At 47.5% G+C, this 17,191-nt stretch overlaps 1 protein-coding gene across 3 annotated transcripts in view; it reads right to left on the bottom strand.

Annotated features, from left to right (window-relative positions):
- Window positions 1-17,191, bottom strand: part of ASTN2 (astrotactin 2) — an 854,980-nt gene that overhangs the window by 215,445 nt on the left and 622,344 nt on the right. The window lies entirely within an intron of this gene.

Genomic DNA, 17,191 nt, shown 5'->3' with positions numbered 1-17,191 from the left:
TAGCAGTTTTTGTTGATTGTTTTTTATTTATAACAAATGGTGCCCTGATTCGAATAAAGTCTTAAGTGCAAGTCTATTATGTAAAGCAGATCAGAGACCAGCTTCTCTCGTTGAAGCAGGTTCATGGGCCTGCAGAATGGGCTCCCTCACCTAGCCTGTGCACCCTTGCAAAACTCCTGTGAATCTACAGAACACTTTCTGAGAACCATTAAACTCTAGTGTTGCTTGTCTTCTGTGTGGCCCTGGGCCAGGCATTTCACCTTTCTCCTTCTGGGAAATGATGAAAATGATCTTCCAAAGGAAGGGTTTAAGATGTGAGGTAAGAGATGGGAAAGGACGGGGCATACTCAGTAAGTAGTAGCTAGGACTCCCTTCTTTTCCTTGAGTTGTTCGAACAAGTGGTGTGAGGTTATCCAAGCCCTCCAAATGATACTTTCCCTCTTGCATGTTCCTTCCCTACTTGCCAATTGGAACTTTTCTCCAGGATTTCCTCCTCCTGGGCCACCTGTTCCTTTTTATTACCACTCTTCCCTATTTCACATTTCTATTACTGTATAAATTGCTGTGAGCAATTTGCATGCTACCTAACATAGAATATATATATCCTCAGGTATTGAATTGGCTCTCATTTACTTGACTTGCTAATGACGATAAGCGTCCACTAATCTTAGTTTTCTTAACACAGCTCCCTTACATTGGATAAAAAGGTATTCGTAGGTAAGTTCTTTAATAAGGTATTTGAGAAACTAAAGGCAAACAAATGACTTACGGGGGGTTAAGTCCTGGCTTCCCTTTATCGTTCTGCGTAATTATATAGAATTTACGGTTTTGGAGAAATGAGTCGTTCAATACTTGTTGAGTACCTACTGTGGGCCAGGCACTATGCCAAGTGCCCGGAAAAGAAAAAAAAAAAAAAGTAATATAATGATAAATGATGTTCATGTGCCTACTTTTTCAAATTATTTCCATTTTTCCTGTCTAAGATATTTGAAATCTAGTGTCATATTTACCTGGACTTCCTCAAAGGTCAGGGATAGGCACTACCCGAGTGGTTGTAAGGGTCACTACATGGGGTTGTAAGGGTCACCCAATGTGCTACAGCCTGAGATAGTCCACAGAGGGATGCTCTATTATTCCAGTCAGTAGGATAAACTTGGCTGGAGTCCTACAGTGTTCCTGTGGGTAAGGCAAGTCATGCTTAAGTAGCTGTACTTTTAATCTAGTACTAATTAATGGCCTCTTAAAAGTGAAGTGTTACCCAGCTCTGTAGGAGGGAAGTGGAAGGCAGAGCCTAGCAGGAAACTCAGGGCTTTCTCTTGCACCTGACTAGGCTGTTGATTTGTACTCAGGACATACAGCCCCTCAAGGGATCGCAAAACAAATTACAGCAGCTGCCTGGATGAATTTTACAAGCAGGGCAGTGGTGAGGAAGAGAGCTGTTCAGCAAAATGCGCACTTAGACTCCAGACCTATGGCTATATCTTGTCAATATCATTAATATTCATGCTACCTTGGCTAAGTCTGAAGTTAGTGAGCCAGCTCTGGGACTGGCAATATATTCTAGTGGAAAAGTCACTGGATTCGGTCTAGGTCAGAATCACAGCTCTGCCTCCAACCTACCTGTATGGCCTCAGGTGATCAACATACCTGTGCTTCAGTTTCCCTGTCTAGAAAGAGGTTAGACTACGATCATCAGAAAATTCCTTTTAGCTCTATGATTTTAATTGTTAACTAATTAGAATTGTTGAGTTTTGCCTCAGTGTTTTTGCATAATTCTTGCCAGAATTGTATTGTATTTCAAGTAGTAGAAAGAACCCGCACTTTGTAATAATCAGCCCCACTTTGGTCCAATCCCTTACTATACCCGACTTACTGTAACCGTGGGTCATTTACTAGCTATTGTCACTCTGTTGAACTATAGTTTCCTCATCTGGTAGAAGCCAAAGGCAGTTTATGTTTTAAAGTGCTGTTGTAAGAATTAAAACCTATAAATGGGATAACATATGTAAAAGTACCGAATTCAGAAAATGTGAGGGGCTCAGGAAATGGGACTTCCATTGTAGGAGGCAGACATCCCCTCATGGTGCACTGATGTAAAATTTTCAAGTTAATGCTGGGGCCAATTGCAGACCTGTGTTGGGGATACAGTGGCCCTGCTCAGCTTCTTAATGAAAAACCTACTGGAGGAAGAGTGGGATTGCTGGAGGGGGCAGAGGCAAAACTCACAGTATTGTATCCCAGAAGGAAAGCTGCACAGAAAGCCTGAAAGCTTGTTATTTGATTAAAGTAGTCAGGATGCCATCTTGACACTTTTTGAGAAGTTAAATGGAGTCAAAATTTTATATATATAATTAAAAATATCTTTATGTATTTTATGTATAATTATGTATATGTATATGTATATACATATGTATGTGAATTTTAAAACAAATAGGCTTGTTTAGCTATTCCTATAGATGGCTAGCATAAAATAATTTTTCCTCCAGGTCAATATTCATTAAATAATTACAAAAATTAACATAAGGCATTAGAGTACGAGTACTGGCTGCATGTTGGACTCTCCTAGAAACAAACACTGGTTGTCACAGACACTGAGCCTGTGGCAGTCCGTCCCTAGCTGCCCGTTATGCCTTGGGTCATGGAAGCAGCACCCTGTAGGATAGTGTGCCCCTCCATCCTCAGTTCTCTGCCAGGTGCCATGGTGCTGGAGAAGGACCCCTCCTTTTCCAGACCCCTTGGCTATCTGAGGAGTTCCCTGGGATCCACCAAGTGAGAAGCAGTTTATATACTTCATAGGTGCTATCATCACCATCATATGTGATGGAGTTTGCTGGAAAGCTGCGACTTTTCCGCCCTTCACTGGAATGTTCCTGATAACGGGACAGGACCTGAGAGTCAGCACAAGTAGCCAGACTTCATGCCCTGAGTGTCTTCTTTCCCTGGGTGCCCTGGCCAACAGTCAGCCCCATCTCTACAGACTCTTGGGCCATTGCCAGTGATGTACTCTTTTGGTCCAGCCAATGGCAGCAACAATTCCCTATCCAAGGTAGACTGTTCAGGGAAAAGATTTCTGGGAATTTCTTGTGTCACAGACAACCTAAAACATAAATCAAGATTGCACCTATCTTTACACATACTAAATCCATAATAAAATGCCTCACTAAGACACTTACCACCTTCAGAGTCCCAGACATTATTGATAGAGACCAACGCACTCGTTTCACTTCTCAAAATACATAATGTTAGGCTCTTAATACAAGGCATTTAGTAGAATTTTCATTTCCCCTACCACTTTCAGACTGCAGCCTTCACAGAGTACCATATTGCTTTACTTACACAAGTTCAAGTTCAGTTAAATGAAACATGGCACACTTCAGTAGTCAAACATCCAGAGCGAACTGTAATAAAAATTCTGACTTCCATACTTGATGCTTGAATTCTGACAGCATTCAAGCCCGACCATTCTCCCCCCTTCCCCATTAACCCCTCATCTGGCAAACTTTGGTGGCAGAGGGAAGTTCGGACCATGGCAACCCACCTCAACCCTGCTCCACACCCGTACCAATGCATTATACACAAGCCAAGCCCGTGTCCCCTCCTTGTTTTCTCAAGCCACCTTGGACCTCCTTGAGAGCAGAAAGCTTCATTATGTGAGCATTAAATCCTTTTGTATCTGGGTGTGTTCCTTCCTCTGAACCACATTCCAGGCTGGAGTCCATCCCACTACTTTCAAGTGACCACAAATGTTTGGAGATAAATGTTAAAACAACTTCACAATATGACAAATTAGTTTTCATGAATGTAATTTATGAGCAACCACATGAATAAGACAATGTGTTTTTGTGAAAAGACACATCATATTTGAACTAAAAAACCTCTCAAGTCCAAGGATCTGGAACTTGCTGAATAAATCTAATGCTTCTGTTAATGTGTTAGAAATAAACTGGAAATATCATGGCTCGGAGGGAGGAAAGGGAACAGGTAGGTATGCCTGTCTCACCTGATCCTTGACTCAGGGGTTAGATACAGGAGAATGAAACTTACACTGATGGGAGGAAATGTGTGACACGTGCACAAATGGGCACTATCTCTGGACCTTCCATAAAGGCTCACTATTGAACTCTAGGCCAAATGGAAGGTGCAAATAATGAAGCCAAAACCTTAGAAGTATATATTCATTCCTTCTGCTCTGGTGATGATGGCTGCCTAGGCCTGTTTCCCTCCATGAACTGGGAGGTGTTAACTCCAGCCTATGTACTACGCATAAGGACTGTTCCTCAGAGTCCCATAACATTTTATGTAAGTAAAAGCCGGCCAGAAAGGAGAAGTGTGGACAGCCTCTATGAATGAAACAAAGCCTCTCTAAGTCAGAGGTCAGAAACAATACTGGGTGTGGAGTGTGTGTGTGTGTGTGTGTGTGTGTGTGTGTGTAAGTTGCTCCAGGAGGAAACAAGTTGCACAAGGGGAACAGGGGGAACTGTATTTTTATACTGGGAGCTTTGTCTTCTGTGGTGATGATTTACCTACACAACTAGGTCCCAAACCTGCATTTTCAGTTCTTACCTTTTTTTTTTGGATCACCACACCAGTATATGTCCAGCTGCCCACATGGTATTGCCAACTACCTTGTCAGCTGTGGGCTGCTATGTTCAATGAAAATGTCCCTGAGAAACCTCAGACTCAACATACTCAAACCTGAGCTCAGCTCTCCAACACCTGCTGTTCTTTTGTTCTACTTTAAGAAACACTTCAGTGCCACCATTTCTCACCCGTTTTTTTTTTCCTTCCGCTGCATGACTACTAAATGTTAAGCTGCTATTATTTTTCTCCTGAAACAAGGCTGCGACTTCCTAACTGATCTTCCTGACTCCAATCTAGCATTCCTTCAAGCCCAAGTCAAGCCCTACCCTGCACCAGCTAGAATCAAATTTTAAAATGCAAATAATATTAATAGAATCTTTCAGTGACCTTAATTTGCTCCTAGTAAAGGACACTTTCTTAACGTGGTCCACACATTCAGTGGGATTTGGCCTCTGCCCCTCTCTCTTCCTGCGTTTATCTCGGTCCTGTTTCCTAGCAGACTGCTCCATACACTTTTTTTCCCCCTCTTATCTCAGGGCCCTTTTATGTACATGCTTTTCTTGCCCCTTGATACTTTCCCTCTCCTTAACCACCTAGGTTACCCAAATCTTGCCTCCTGCTGGTTTTCTGAGAGTCCCTTCCAGAGCCATCCCACAGTTTGAGTCGGGTGCCCGGGCCACACTCGGCACTTCCTTCCCTCCTAGCGTTTACACATTGCATTGTGATTTCCTTATTACCTGTCTCTCTCCACGTCTGGACTGAGCTCCGTGAAGGCAGAGCCACATTTAATTTACTGCTGCATTCACACGGAGAAGGCACTAAAACTTGCTGGACAAAACCAGGGCAAGGGGGGGGGGCAGCCTAGCTCATATATTGGTAAAAATGAACACTTTGTGTCACATTTAGCACCAGCTGGCTGTGCCACCTTGTGCCCCTCCCCCCAGCTGCCTCCCTGAATCACGGAGAGCAAGCTGCAACAGAAAATGGGATGTAATTGAAAGGAGGGAGGAGTGGTTACCTCAGATTTCATTTTCCTTGGAGAATCTTCTCAACAATAAAGTCATGAAAAGTTGTGTTTCTTTCTGGAAACCCTAAATCTTATCTTTGTGCAAAACCACCACTGGAAGAGAAGGCTCGAAAAGATACCTTCAATACGTGATGCATGGTATGTAAACTGTATCTCAATAAAGCAATCACAAATAAAAAGGAGATACCTTTGGCACAGGGCCTCCTGAATTGCCTCTTAGCACACCTTCGTGGGAGGAGGAGCGAGAAAGGGGAGCTGGTTTGATTCCTGACCCTGTCACTGATCTATAGTTCCCTCTGAGCAAGTTTCTCATTACCCGTTTCACCATCTATATTAATAGATTTATTGAATTAAGGATCTTTCCAGCTGTAAATTTCAGTGATTCTGATGCTCCCGACCTCAGGGACTGCTTGGGCTAAGATCTCTAAAAGGATCTTTCTATCTCCTTGGGCACCTGTGAAATGTGAAACAGAGAAATGCAGACGCCAAGGATCTCAAGGAGGAATGCTTGGGATCTAGGGCTTATGTGTCAGATAAAAACAACCAAGTGGATCGATAGTCTAGTCAATCTCTAAGGCCTGGATCAAAGCCTGGACCCTGACCCAGAGCCAGAGGGTCGCCAGAAAACAAGGGTCTCAAGCCCACTGACCAACACCAGGCAGGCTGGAATCCTGCTGATCTGTCTGCCTCTTTTTTCACTCTTCCTGATCAACGACTTCTACCTGTTTTAGAAGGAAGAGAAATGCCTCTGAGACAGAACACTCTTTTTGGAGTGCCCACTGTGGTTAAGTAACAGCAAAACGTAAATGGTGAGAGGGCGGGAGCAAGGAAAGAAAGAAAGGAAACCAGCAAGTACCTCAACGGGCTATATATGCCTTTGGGTTATATATATCCCCCTTCCCATCCAGCACCTCCTGATTCTCAGTTTCCAAGGCAGAAAGGCACCAGCTTTAGAGGGTCGCTGCGAGGAATAAATGAGATCGTGCACCTGAAGTGCCCAGGGCGCCTGCGGGCACAGAGTGGTTCTCAGCATGTGGCACCTTTTCTTACAGGGATGGATCAGGGCATGGGGACCTTGGAGTCACACAGTCCTGGGATAGAATCCTGCCTCTGCCTATTACCAGCCATGAGACCTTAAGCTAGACCAGTTTTGTCCTTTGGAAGATAGACATGATACCCTGGACTTCATGGGGGTTCTTATGAAGCCCAAGATAAGATCATGTGATTAACTGGTCCATACTAAGAACGCCGTACACATCAGACACTGCTGCCTGCTCCTCTACCATCCCCTCCCCCAACACACGCAGCCTTGCACATTCCTCGGGTGCATTCCGAACTCAGCATCCAGCTGTGCAAACAGGCAACCCCGTGCCCCACTGCTGGGCTCCAGGCTGAGCTTTCTGATCAATCTGCTTTCTATTCCCACCCCCCAGGTTCAGGCAGGACTCAAATTCAAGTTGGCCAATCACTGAGTGAGAAACGGCCATGACTTTAGGTTTATCTTAGGCTTCTCTATTCAGGACTGGAAAGAGCTACACCATTATGTCTTTTGTTTTAGAAAACTGATGGTGATAATAATCGCCACTGACTCGATTGTGTCTCACAATAATAAATGTTAATAATAATAGCTCGCACTTCCCGAGTATTTCTTGTATGCCAGGTGCAGCGGTAATCACTTTATAATCATTGTTTCAGTTCATTCTCATAACAATACTGTGAAGCAAGCATCACTATACCCATCTTAAAGATACACTGAGACTCAAAATCAACATGCCTTGTCCTGCATCACATATCTGGCAAATGGGACAGATGACGCACACACATCTGATGTGCTGTTGGTATTTGGTGACGGGTACTCCTCTGATAAGGAGTGGGTAACAATGACTGATTTGTGTCGAGTTCCTACTATAACCCAACTAATCACATGATCTCATCCCATCTTCACGACAACCTGAAAGGGTCAGATGCTCTTCTGACTATTCCCCGGGGACTTCTGAAACGGGCCCGATGATTTGACTTCTCTGGAGGCATTTGGAGACGCAGCCTCTCCCATGCATGAGAGTACTCAGCTGGGGACAGAGGCAATGGCACTTTCTCTGACGACTTGAAGACTGAGGCACAGAGACATTCGAAGATGGAAAAAAGAGGCCAGTGACATCCCTCAAAAACACCTGGTAACATCCAGGAACTACTGCTCCCAACCGGTCTGAGAGGACTCAGCATTCACCAGGCTTTTTCACACCTCCAGATTTGCGTCTTGTCCCCTGCAATCCACCTCCACCACCCGGGTGGTAAATACCCACACCCTCCAGGGTTCTGCCGAGATGTCTAGATGTCTTCTCCTCCGGGGAAATTCCCACCCACCCTACATGGTTAGGGACCAGTCTCCCAGCCTGGCTTCCTCCACTCCTAACCCTACACACACACACACACACACACACACACACACACACACACACGCTTTCTTCTGTCATAGCCTTTATTAAAAGTTCGCTGGTTAGTCTTTCCCATTGGACTGTGAGCCTACTGAGAGCAGGAAGTGGGTCTCATTCACCTTGACAGCCTCTGCCCCTAATCCAGACATACAGTAGGCGCTGGACACAGCGTGGAAAGATGGAGTAATGAAAAGGGATGAAGGAAGGACAAGAGAGGGTGGCAAGGAAGGTGCCCTTGTGCAGTGGGCTCGGTGGGTGAGACTGCTCTCGGGGGGGTAGGTTCTGCCTGCTGCTGAGGTCCTGGGGAAGGCAAAAGCGCCCCTCTGTGCACCTGGGTTCCCTCCAGACCTTCTTCTCACTAAGGGGTTGAAGACAGAGAAAAGACAAAAGCCCCCATTCATCCCCAGGGAAATTCCACATTCTTAGTGCAAGACTGCTGAGAGAGAAGGGTCCCACCGGACTCCCTCAGTCCCTCTATCACTTTCCTGGGAATAGGACTGGGATAGGGGAACAAGAGTGTTTTTGGCTCCCGTCTGACTAGAATCAGAGTAACTAGTTTACAACAGCATCAATCTCTTACGGTTCCCTAAGTGGAAGGACTAGCGGGGCAGCCTCTCGTGCTTCAGGGAGTGACAGATCTGCGTGTGCATGTGTACCCTAAAATAAGAAGACGTGCGGTCTGCCAACCAGTGACGCTCCCATCTTTGAGGATGTGGGAGGCTTGGGGAACCAGGGTCTTTGAAAATGCTCTGAGTTTTCAGGAGGGTAAAGACCAAAACCAAAACAAAACAAAACAAAAACGCTGCTAATGGTTATTAAATTTCCCCCTTCGCCACTGCAGGTCCTAAGCGATTGCATAAGCTGACCTCAACTTTCCCATCTGTTGAATGGGAACAGCCAGCCTGGCTGAGGATGGGAAACACCTTACCCAAGAGTTTCTTCCTCTCACAGCCACGATTGGTGTTGCTAAGTGACTGCTGCATTCTTGTCACCAAGCCTGGTCCTGCCTGACCCAGAATTTCTTTCAGGGAGCACTTCAGGTGGCTACTACCTTGTAATCAAAACTAGCCCACAAAGAGAAGCTCACCCTGGCTCAAGGAGTGCCAAGGTTCCTTCCAGCTCTGACGTTCTTGGGTTTGGCTCTGCCTCATAATGCTGCCCCTAAGTTAAGAGGGAGAAGCGAGTGACACAGAGGGGATCGGTGAGTAGAGTATCTCCTCTCCCGCCCACCCCGAGGGCCTATGCTCTGAGTCTGCTTCCTTCTGTTCTTTGGAGGGTGGATAAGAGAAACAGAACAGGAATGCAAACAGTGGCCTTGGGCCTGATAACAGCATCTAGAGAGTTCTCTGAGGCTGCAGTGGTAGGAACAAACACGGGTTCTCCTGATGAAAGCAGCCTGGGTTCAAATCCCTGCTCTGCCAAGCTCCCTGCTGGGAACTCCCTCAGGCCATCTTACCCTTCCGAGCCTCGAGCCTCGCTCCCCTCAAGCACAAAATGCAGATAACAATGCCTCCCTTCCAGGCTTGTTGTGCGAGGAGTAAATTGGATGAAAAAATGTATGTGAAAGTGCTTTGTGAGCCGCTCTGCGCGGAGCCCTGCGAAGGATTATTATTCTTGGTACGCACCAATAGGAAGACGACTGGGGTGTTCCGTTCCAGATGGACTCAATCTAAACCAGGGAACAAATGCTTTTTTTGGTAATTTCATCTGGTGGAAATGGCAGTCTCATGGGCCTATTTGTGTTTAATGAACCACATCCTGTATCGTCTTCTTGCAAGGTTCTGAGGAGAATTAAGTTAGTTCTCTCCTCTGGTGTGCTGCAGACAAGTGAGCGTCCAGCTCAGGTTTAACCTCCTCCGGCCTCCCCACTCTCCAAGGAAACACTACCTCAGAGCTAGACGCATCCTACACAGGGCTGCGTGGAAGCCATGAAGCCGGGGGAGGGAAAGAGCTATGGGACCACCTCCCACCACCCGGCTGGGACCCTGGCCTAGAGGAGTGTGGCCGGGCTCTGATCCCTGACTGCCGCCATAGTGAAGGGTTGTGTGAGGCTGGGTGTGACGGACAGACAGACAGCCTGGAGCAGACTGGCTGGGGACATGGCGGATCTGGAAGGGCACTGAGGCTATGGGGAAGATTTTGGAAATTAGCCTCAGAGCAATGGCAAAGGACCTGGGAGTTTTCATCCAAGAAGAAGCATGATGGTATTTCTGTTAATGGTTAATTGTCTTCATCAACTTGACTGGACCATGGGCTATTCAGAGATGTGGTCAAACACGACTCTGGAGGTGTCTGTGAGGGTGTCCGCGAGGGTGTTGTGGATGAGATCAGCAGCAGACTGAGTAAAGCAGAATGCCCTCCCTTATGTCACTGGGCCTCAGCCAATCAGGTAAAGGCCTGAATAGAATAGAAAGGCCGACCCCCCCCCCCCACCCCAGGAGTAAGAAAGAATTCCTCCTGCCTGACTGTTGGAGCTAGAACAACATTCTCTTCTTGCCTTTGGGCTCAAACGGAAACATTGGTTCTTCTTGGGTCTCAAGCCTGCTAGCTTTGGTATCGGAACTTACACCATCAGCGCTCCAGAATTTCCAGTTTGCTGAACAGATCTTGGCTTGAAACTTCTCAGCCTGCACAATCACATGTGCCAATTCCTCATAACAAATCTCTCTCTCTCTCATATATGAATATTATATGCAATAGAGACTTTTATCTACCCATCCATCCATCCATCCAACCATCCATCCTGTTGGTTCTGTCTCTCTGGAGAGCACCGACTGGCCCGTGTCCTCGGGGCTGCTGTGTGGTTTGGACTGGGGGGACAAGAGTGCATGCTGAGGAATTGCACTACCGGGTATTTACCCCAAAGATACAGATGTAGTGGAAAGAAGGGCCATCTGGACCCCAATGTTTATAGCAGCAATGGCCACGGTCACCAAACTGTGGAAAGAACCAAGATGCCCTTCAATGGACGAATGGATAAGGAAGATGTGGTCTATATACACTATGAAGTATTATGCCTCCATCAGAAAGGACGAATACCCAACTTTTGTAGCAACATGGACGGGACTGGAAGAGATTATGCTGAGTGAAATCAGTCAAGCAGAGAGAGTCAATTATCATATGGTTTCACTTATTTGTGGAGCATAACAAATAACATGGAAGACATGGGGAGATGGAGAGGAGAAGGGAGTTGAGGGAAATTGGAAGGGGAGGTGAACCATGAGAGACTATGGACTCTGAAAAACAATCTGAGGGGTTTGAAGTGGCGGGGAGTGGGAGGTTGGAGTACCAGGTAGTGGGTATTAGGGAGGGCACGGATTGCATGGAGCACTGGGTGTGGTGCAAAAATAATGAATACTGTTATGCTGAAAAGAAATAAGAAAAAAATAAATAAAAATAAAAATTTCAAAAAAAAAAAAAAAAAAGAGTGGATGCCAAGAGTCCAGGTAGAATGCCAGCGCTAGAGTCTAGGCAAGCCACGATGGCCGCTTGACCCAGGGCCCAGGAGAGAGACGGAAAGAAGTGGGCAAATTCAATCCCTCACTGGGAATGAAAATGGGTAAGATTTGGGAAATGGGGGGCGCGAGGGAGGGAGGATGTGAAGAAAGACTCCGGTGTCTGGTTCTGCCTACAAACAGATCATGGCACATTTCACTCGAACGCTGGGAAACCACCAGGTTGTGTGGGGCAGAGTTTGGGTGGGCAAGGGAGCTGCCATAATGGCAAATATTGGGGGAAGGCTTAGAGGGAGAGGTGTAAAGTGGGAGTCGACAATGTAGGGACAATAACAGAATCCCCACAAGAGAAGTGTCCAGGAAGAGGGGGCCCAGGCCAGGGTCGTCTGAAGTCCCATGGATGGAGGTGGGTAGAAGAGGGTCAGCCGGCAAAGCAGACAGAGAAGAAGCCAGCAGGAAGGCAGGAGACTCACAAGGAAGATCTGGGACAATGGCAGCGAACACAGTGCCTCAAGCAGGAAGTGGTCAGCTCTGTCAAACGCTAACAGAAGGTCAAGCAAATGGGAACTGAAAACTGCCCCCTGATGATTCAATCTACAGAGAAGTAAACCAGTAGCCAGGCAGTCCCAGTTCTGAGAACAACTGCTTTCATGTGTGGTTGTTGTCTTTGAAGCAAACTCCCTCAGGAAACTGAAAGCCCAGGAGAGTTCTCCAGCCCACATCAGCCCCTTGGCCACAACTGTCCTCAGAAAAGGAGGTGACATTTGACTATCTTTACCTTCTCCGCCCCCCACCTTAACTCCTGGGCTGCCTTTCAAGCAGTCAGAACTCCTTTAAAGAATAGTCTAGGAATGCTGAGCTGACAGTCAAACCTGCACTGTAATTCAAATGGAAATGTAGAAATTCATTCCCTCGGACAGTCTTGGGAAATTATAATTGAGATAAAACATCTTTTAAAGGTGGCAACAGGCATTTATCTCTGAGGACATCTCTATAACATGGACTGCCCCAATCTTAACTCAAGAGCAGTGTAACCTTCACTAGAAAATATCATTTCACAGGGTCATGGAGTCTATAAACTAGGAAAAGTCATATTAATTACATGTCTTTTCTCTTCTACACTTTCTTTGTCTCTCCTTTGTGTGTGTGTGTGTGTGTGTGTGCGCGCGCTTTTGTGTGTGTGTTCTGTTTTGCACTTATCTACTTCTCTGTGATTTGTTTTCTATTTAAGATTTTATTTATTTATTTGACAGACAGAGATCACAAGCAGGCAGAGAGGCAGGCAGAGAGAGAGGAAGCAGGCTCCCTGCTGAGCAGAGAGCCTAATGCATGGCTGGATTCCAGGACCCTGGGATCATGACCTGAGCCGAAGGCAGAGGCTTTAACCCACTGAGCCACCCAGGAGCCCTGACTTCTCTGTGTTTTCATGACCCCTCCTTGCCTCCCTCAGTTGGTCTCTCTCTCTCTCTCTCATACACACACACACACACACACACACACACCCCTGGAAAGGAAACACAGTTACCACAGCAGATGTGGCAGTTGTGGTGGGAAGAATGCATTGGATCAAGATAATAACTAGGTGTCTAGCTCAGTGCTAGAGGAGTTCACTGATGGGCTGTGCTAGAGCCTATATTTTGTATGGGAAGAAAGTGATCTAGAGAGTGATCAGTTTGCCCAAGATCCCACAGCTGGTAAGAGGCAGAGCTGGGATTTGAACCTGAGTCCATCTGACTGCAAAACCTCCACTTTACTTCCAAATGACAAAGTCTTTATCCAAGCTAGCTACAGGCTGGGTAACTTCTTATGTCATAATTAAGATAAAAAGACATGCATCAAGGTCACAGCTGGGCAGTATATGTGACTATCAAGCCAAGAGTGAACTGGGAGAAAGGAAGCTTTTTAAAATACACACCTATCAGGAACACAGCAGCGTGCAGTTAAAGTATTAAGCTGAAGGCCAGAGACTGAAAACTTCACATGGTACTTGGGGCATGGCCTGGGAGCAGAGGCGAGGGCTAGAGGGGACTCACAGGCTAAAGCAGCTTCCACACTAAGCACTGCTGTGCCTAGCGAGCCCAGGGATGACTTTGGCTACTTCTAAGGTCTTCCTGGCGTCTGACGGGCACCATCTAACTGATCTGTTCAGTGCTCTGGTCCCCTCCAAACTGGCGAAATCCTGAGACGATCCACTCAGTGGTGGCAGACCCCACCTCCCTGCCTAGATCTTTCCAGTCCTGCTTGGCATGCCCAGCTCCCCCCTGGAACTGACATCACAAGGTGGGTCTGTTCTTTCGGCTTCTGCCCCGCCCTGCTGCAGGGGAAACGATACGCAGCCTCCCCCCGCCACTACCTGCACCACAGCAGCCACTGCCAACGGATCCTAACGTTCTTGGCCAGTGGGCTCCATGATCTCCACACAGTGGCCTAGATAAGCCATTCCCTAACTGATCAGAATTAGTTTAACATGAAATAATAGATATGGGCCATCACATGGCAGTGACTGGGTTCTTTACCATGAGCCTACCCCGCCCCTCTTTCCACTGTCTACCAGTGGGTTAAAAAAAAAAAAATGGTGAAACACTGTAAGTCTAGAACAGACTGGGGAGTGAACAACACGGGGACAGAGTCCACATCTCGTCTCCCGCAGTGCCCCAGCACCAGGCACAAGGTCTGCCAAGAAGCAGCACTGAAGAAATATTAAAGAATGAATGAATGAAAGATAAATGGAACTAACTTTCTTTTTCTTTCTTCCTTCCTTCCTTCCTTCCTTCCTTCCTTCCTTCCTTCCTTCCTTTCTTTCTCTTTTTCTTTTTTTTCTCCTGTGGAACACACACTGAGAAACACTTAGGGGAATAATAGTCTAATCGTCAAATAAACCTCTCATGGGAATATTTTAATCAGGCACATTCAGTCCCGAACCCCTGGGCTTTCCAACGATTTCTAGTGGCTGCTCCATATCACAGCAGGAGCAAAAGCCCCATCCTCAATAAACCGGGAAAGCCTGGGACGTTTGTTTCTAATTTCTGTGGACACCAGATCTAGGGGGCAGGGAATACTGTGCTCAGGTTGGAATTCAAACACCATCCCTTTCACCCATACACTGTGACCCCAACGAACTCCTCTTCTTCTCTAAGCTTCAGGTCTCCCAGGCGAAGACGAGGGGTAAGTGGGATTCTTGCCTTCTTTGCCTCAAGGGGTACATGGGAGAACCCACAGGACTACACTGTAACGTGCTGTGACTCTCGCCCTATTGGGCCTCTTTTCCCGGAACTTCCTTCCAGCTTTGGTCCTTCCAGTCAAGGACACGCCACCACCTGGAGCTAAACATAGATTTCAAAAACTCCAGGAAGCCCTCCCCACTCCACTCTCTGGGTTGAAAGAATATTTATCCTTTTCTAGTGACCCAGGTGCGTCTCCGAGAGATTAAGGAGCATCACAGGTGGGCAGGAGCCCTGCCAGGATCAGACTCCTCAGCTGCGACCGATGAGTCTTGCTTTATTCTAAGCTATCATTTTTCATGTGCTGACTACATGCCAGACACTTTACCTGTATTATCTCATTTCGTTCTCCCAAAAAGCCGCACCAGGGAATTCCTATCCCCCATTTAACGCACGAGGACACAGAAACTTAGAAGTTCCTGCCCGAGGTTAGCCAGCAGGGATGGAAGGGTAGACAGGGGGACTTGAACCCTTGTCTGTCCCACTCATAGCACCTCTTCCTGCAGCTCTGCCCCCAGAGTGACCTGCTTCCAAACCCAGACCCACCCTGACCCACTTCCCAGGAGGCCCTCGTGTAGCCCGTGTCCATGACACAGCGGATGGCTGTGGAGAGAAAGGTCACCCACTACCTCTGAGTTCAGAGTTCCTCCCTCCCCGGGAACATTCCCGGGCTTCTCAGCCTCCCCCTCGCAAACATCACTCCCACATTTAAAAAAAATACAACCACAGTGCTTCATGGGTCATCTAGGTCACAGCAGGTGGTGAGAGTGAGAAGTGTTAAGGTGGCCTCCGCGGACCCCTGGGCTCTTCTTGGGAGCAAGCATATGACAGAAGCAAGAAACGTGCCTCCAGACAAGCTGCCCAGAGAGGAAAGCTACTGTGCCAAGTTTCCCCAGCAAGTTTGTGGCAACCCGGGGGGCTCTGGCGTCTTGAAGGGGGCCCCAGCTGCTCTGTGGGCTTTCCTTCTGTCCCAGCCCGTCTGACTTGCTACAGAGTCCATGCATCCCCTGCTTAAGGAGTGGGGCTTTCTGGAGGGAAACAGGCCAAGGTCTGGAAGCAGTTGAGGACAGAGATGACGTGGTATTTAGCATGACAGTGGTGTCCCTGGCCCCAAGTGCGGGCCGAGGCGGGTTAGTTCAGTGGCCACAGTGAGCGAAGGTTTTTATAAACATAACCTAATTGTATTACTTCAAAGTCCTGAAGCTTAGTGCCCTGCTTAATGTTGTGTCACGTTATTTATAGGGTAGGACAACGAGACTTCTATTGATTTAATGCACTTCCTTAAAGACCGTCATTGTCGCAGCCATAAAAAACAGAGCTCTTCCCAGACAACTCAATTATGTCCCCCGCGTCTATAAACCACCCCGTGCCCCACACAGTTGCACACAGGAGGCAGGGAGGGGTGAGACCACGGTGGGGGCTGCAAGCCCCGGGGGGCAAGAAGGAAAGGTTCTGGAGATGGCAAAGGCAGGCGCACTGGGGCCAGCATGAAAAGCCCTGGAGGGGAGCGTGGAGCCGCACCCCACTTTGTCTTCGACCCCCCACCACAGTGGAGCTCAGTGACACTCAGCAAGCTTCCTCCTCCCTCTAGGCCTTCATTTTCCCAACTGCAAACTTGGGGTGCTAAGTCCAGGGAGACTCATAAGGTCTCTTGTGGCTCCCACAGTCTGTGGTTTAAGTTGATTTGGTTCCTTAGATCGGGTGGGGGGGCTGGGCCACGTGAAGAAGGTGGGGAGCACATTTTTAACACTGCTCCCCGCCCTTTCTGTCCATCGAGAGCTCTCCTTTCTCAATTAATGGATAACAATAACAGTAACAGTAACAGGAAGCCATGCGCACCCTGCTACTTACTAGCTGTGTATCTACGGGCACTCGGTTTGGTGTGGCTGAGACTCACCTTCTCCCCTGTGAATACACCGGCCTGTTAAAATACACAATGCAGGGATGGAATATTTCTGTCTTTCTCAAAATGCTGTGATAGTGAACTGCTTCCCTTCCGTGTGGAAGGTGGACAGGAATGGTTACTTAAGCGCCCATTTCACAGAAGGGAAAAACTGAGGTGGGAAGGGAATGACGCTCCCACGGTGAGTGGCGGTGACTGGTCTTCCCCATCAAGCCCGAGGAATGCCAGTTCTGATACAAGCTGAGGCTCCCAGGGACCTATGATCTGGTGACCCTCCCTGAGGACAGAAGCTTCTCCATGGGAGAGACAGGAAACTGTCCCCTCAGACCCAAAGTGAGCCCTACCAGAAGGGCCAGAGCTCCTCTTGGGCTCTTCCCAGAAGCCTGGAGAGAAGGAGGTGTCAAGGAGACGCCACTCCCATTCTTCCAACTCTTCCCCCATGGTGGTTTCAGAGGAGAGAGCTGGAAACAAGGAACCTGCTGTACCAGGCAGGAGTGTTGGGAGTCCAGCCCACCACCTTAGGGTCTCAGAAAATGCCTGAACTGAAAGAATCCTGAGATAACATCACA

The sequence above is a fragment of the Mustela erminea genome, chromosome 12, assembly GCF_009829155.1.
Source record: "Mustela erminea isolate mMusErm1 chromosome 12, mMusErm1.Pri, whole genome shotgun sequence".
Lineage (NCBI taxonomy): Eukaryota > Metazoa > Chordata > Mammalia > Carnivora > Mustelidae > Mustela > Mustela erminea.
This window is presented reverse-complemented; position numbering and strand designations above follow the sequence as displayed.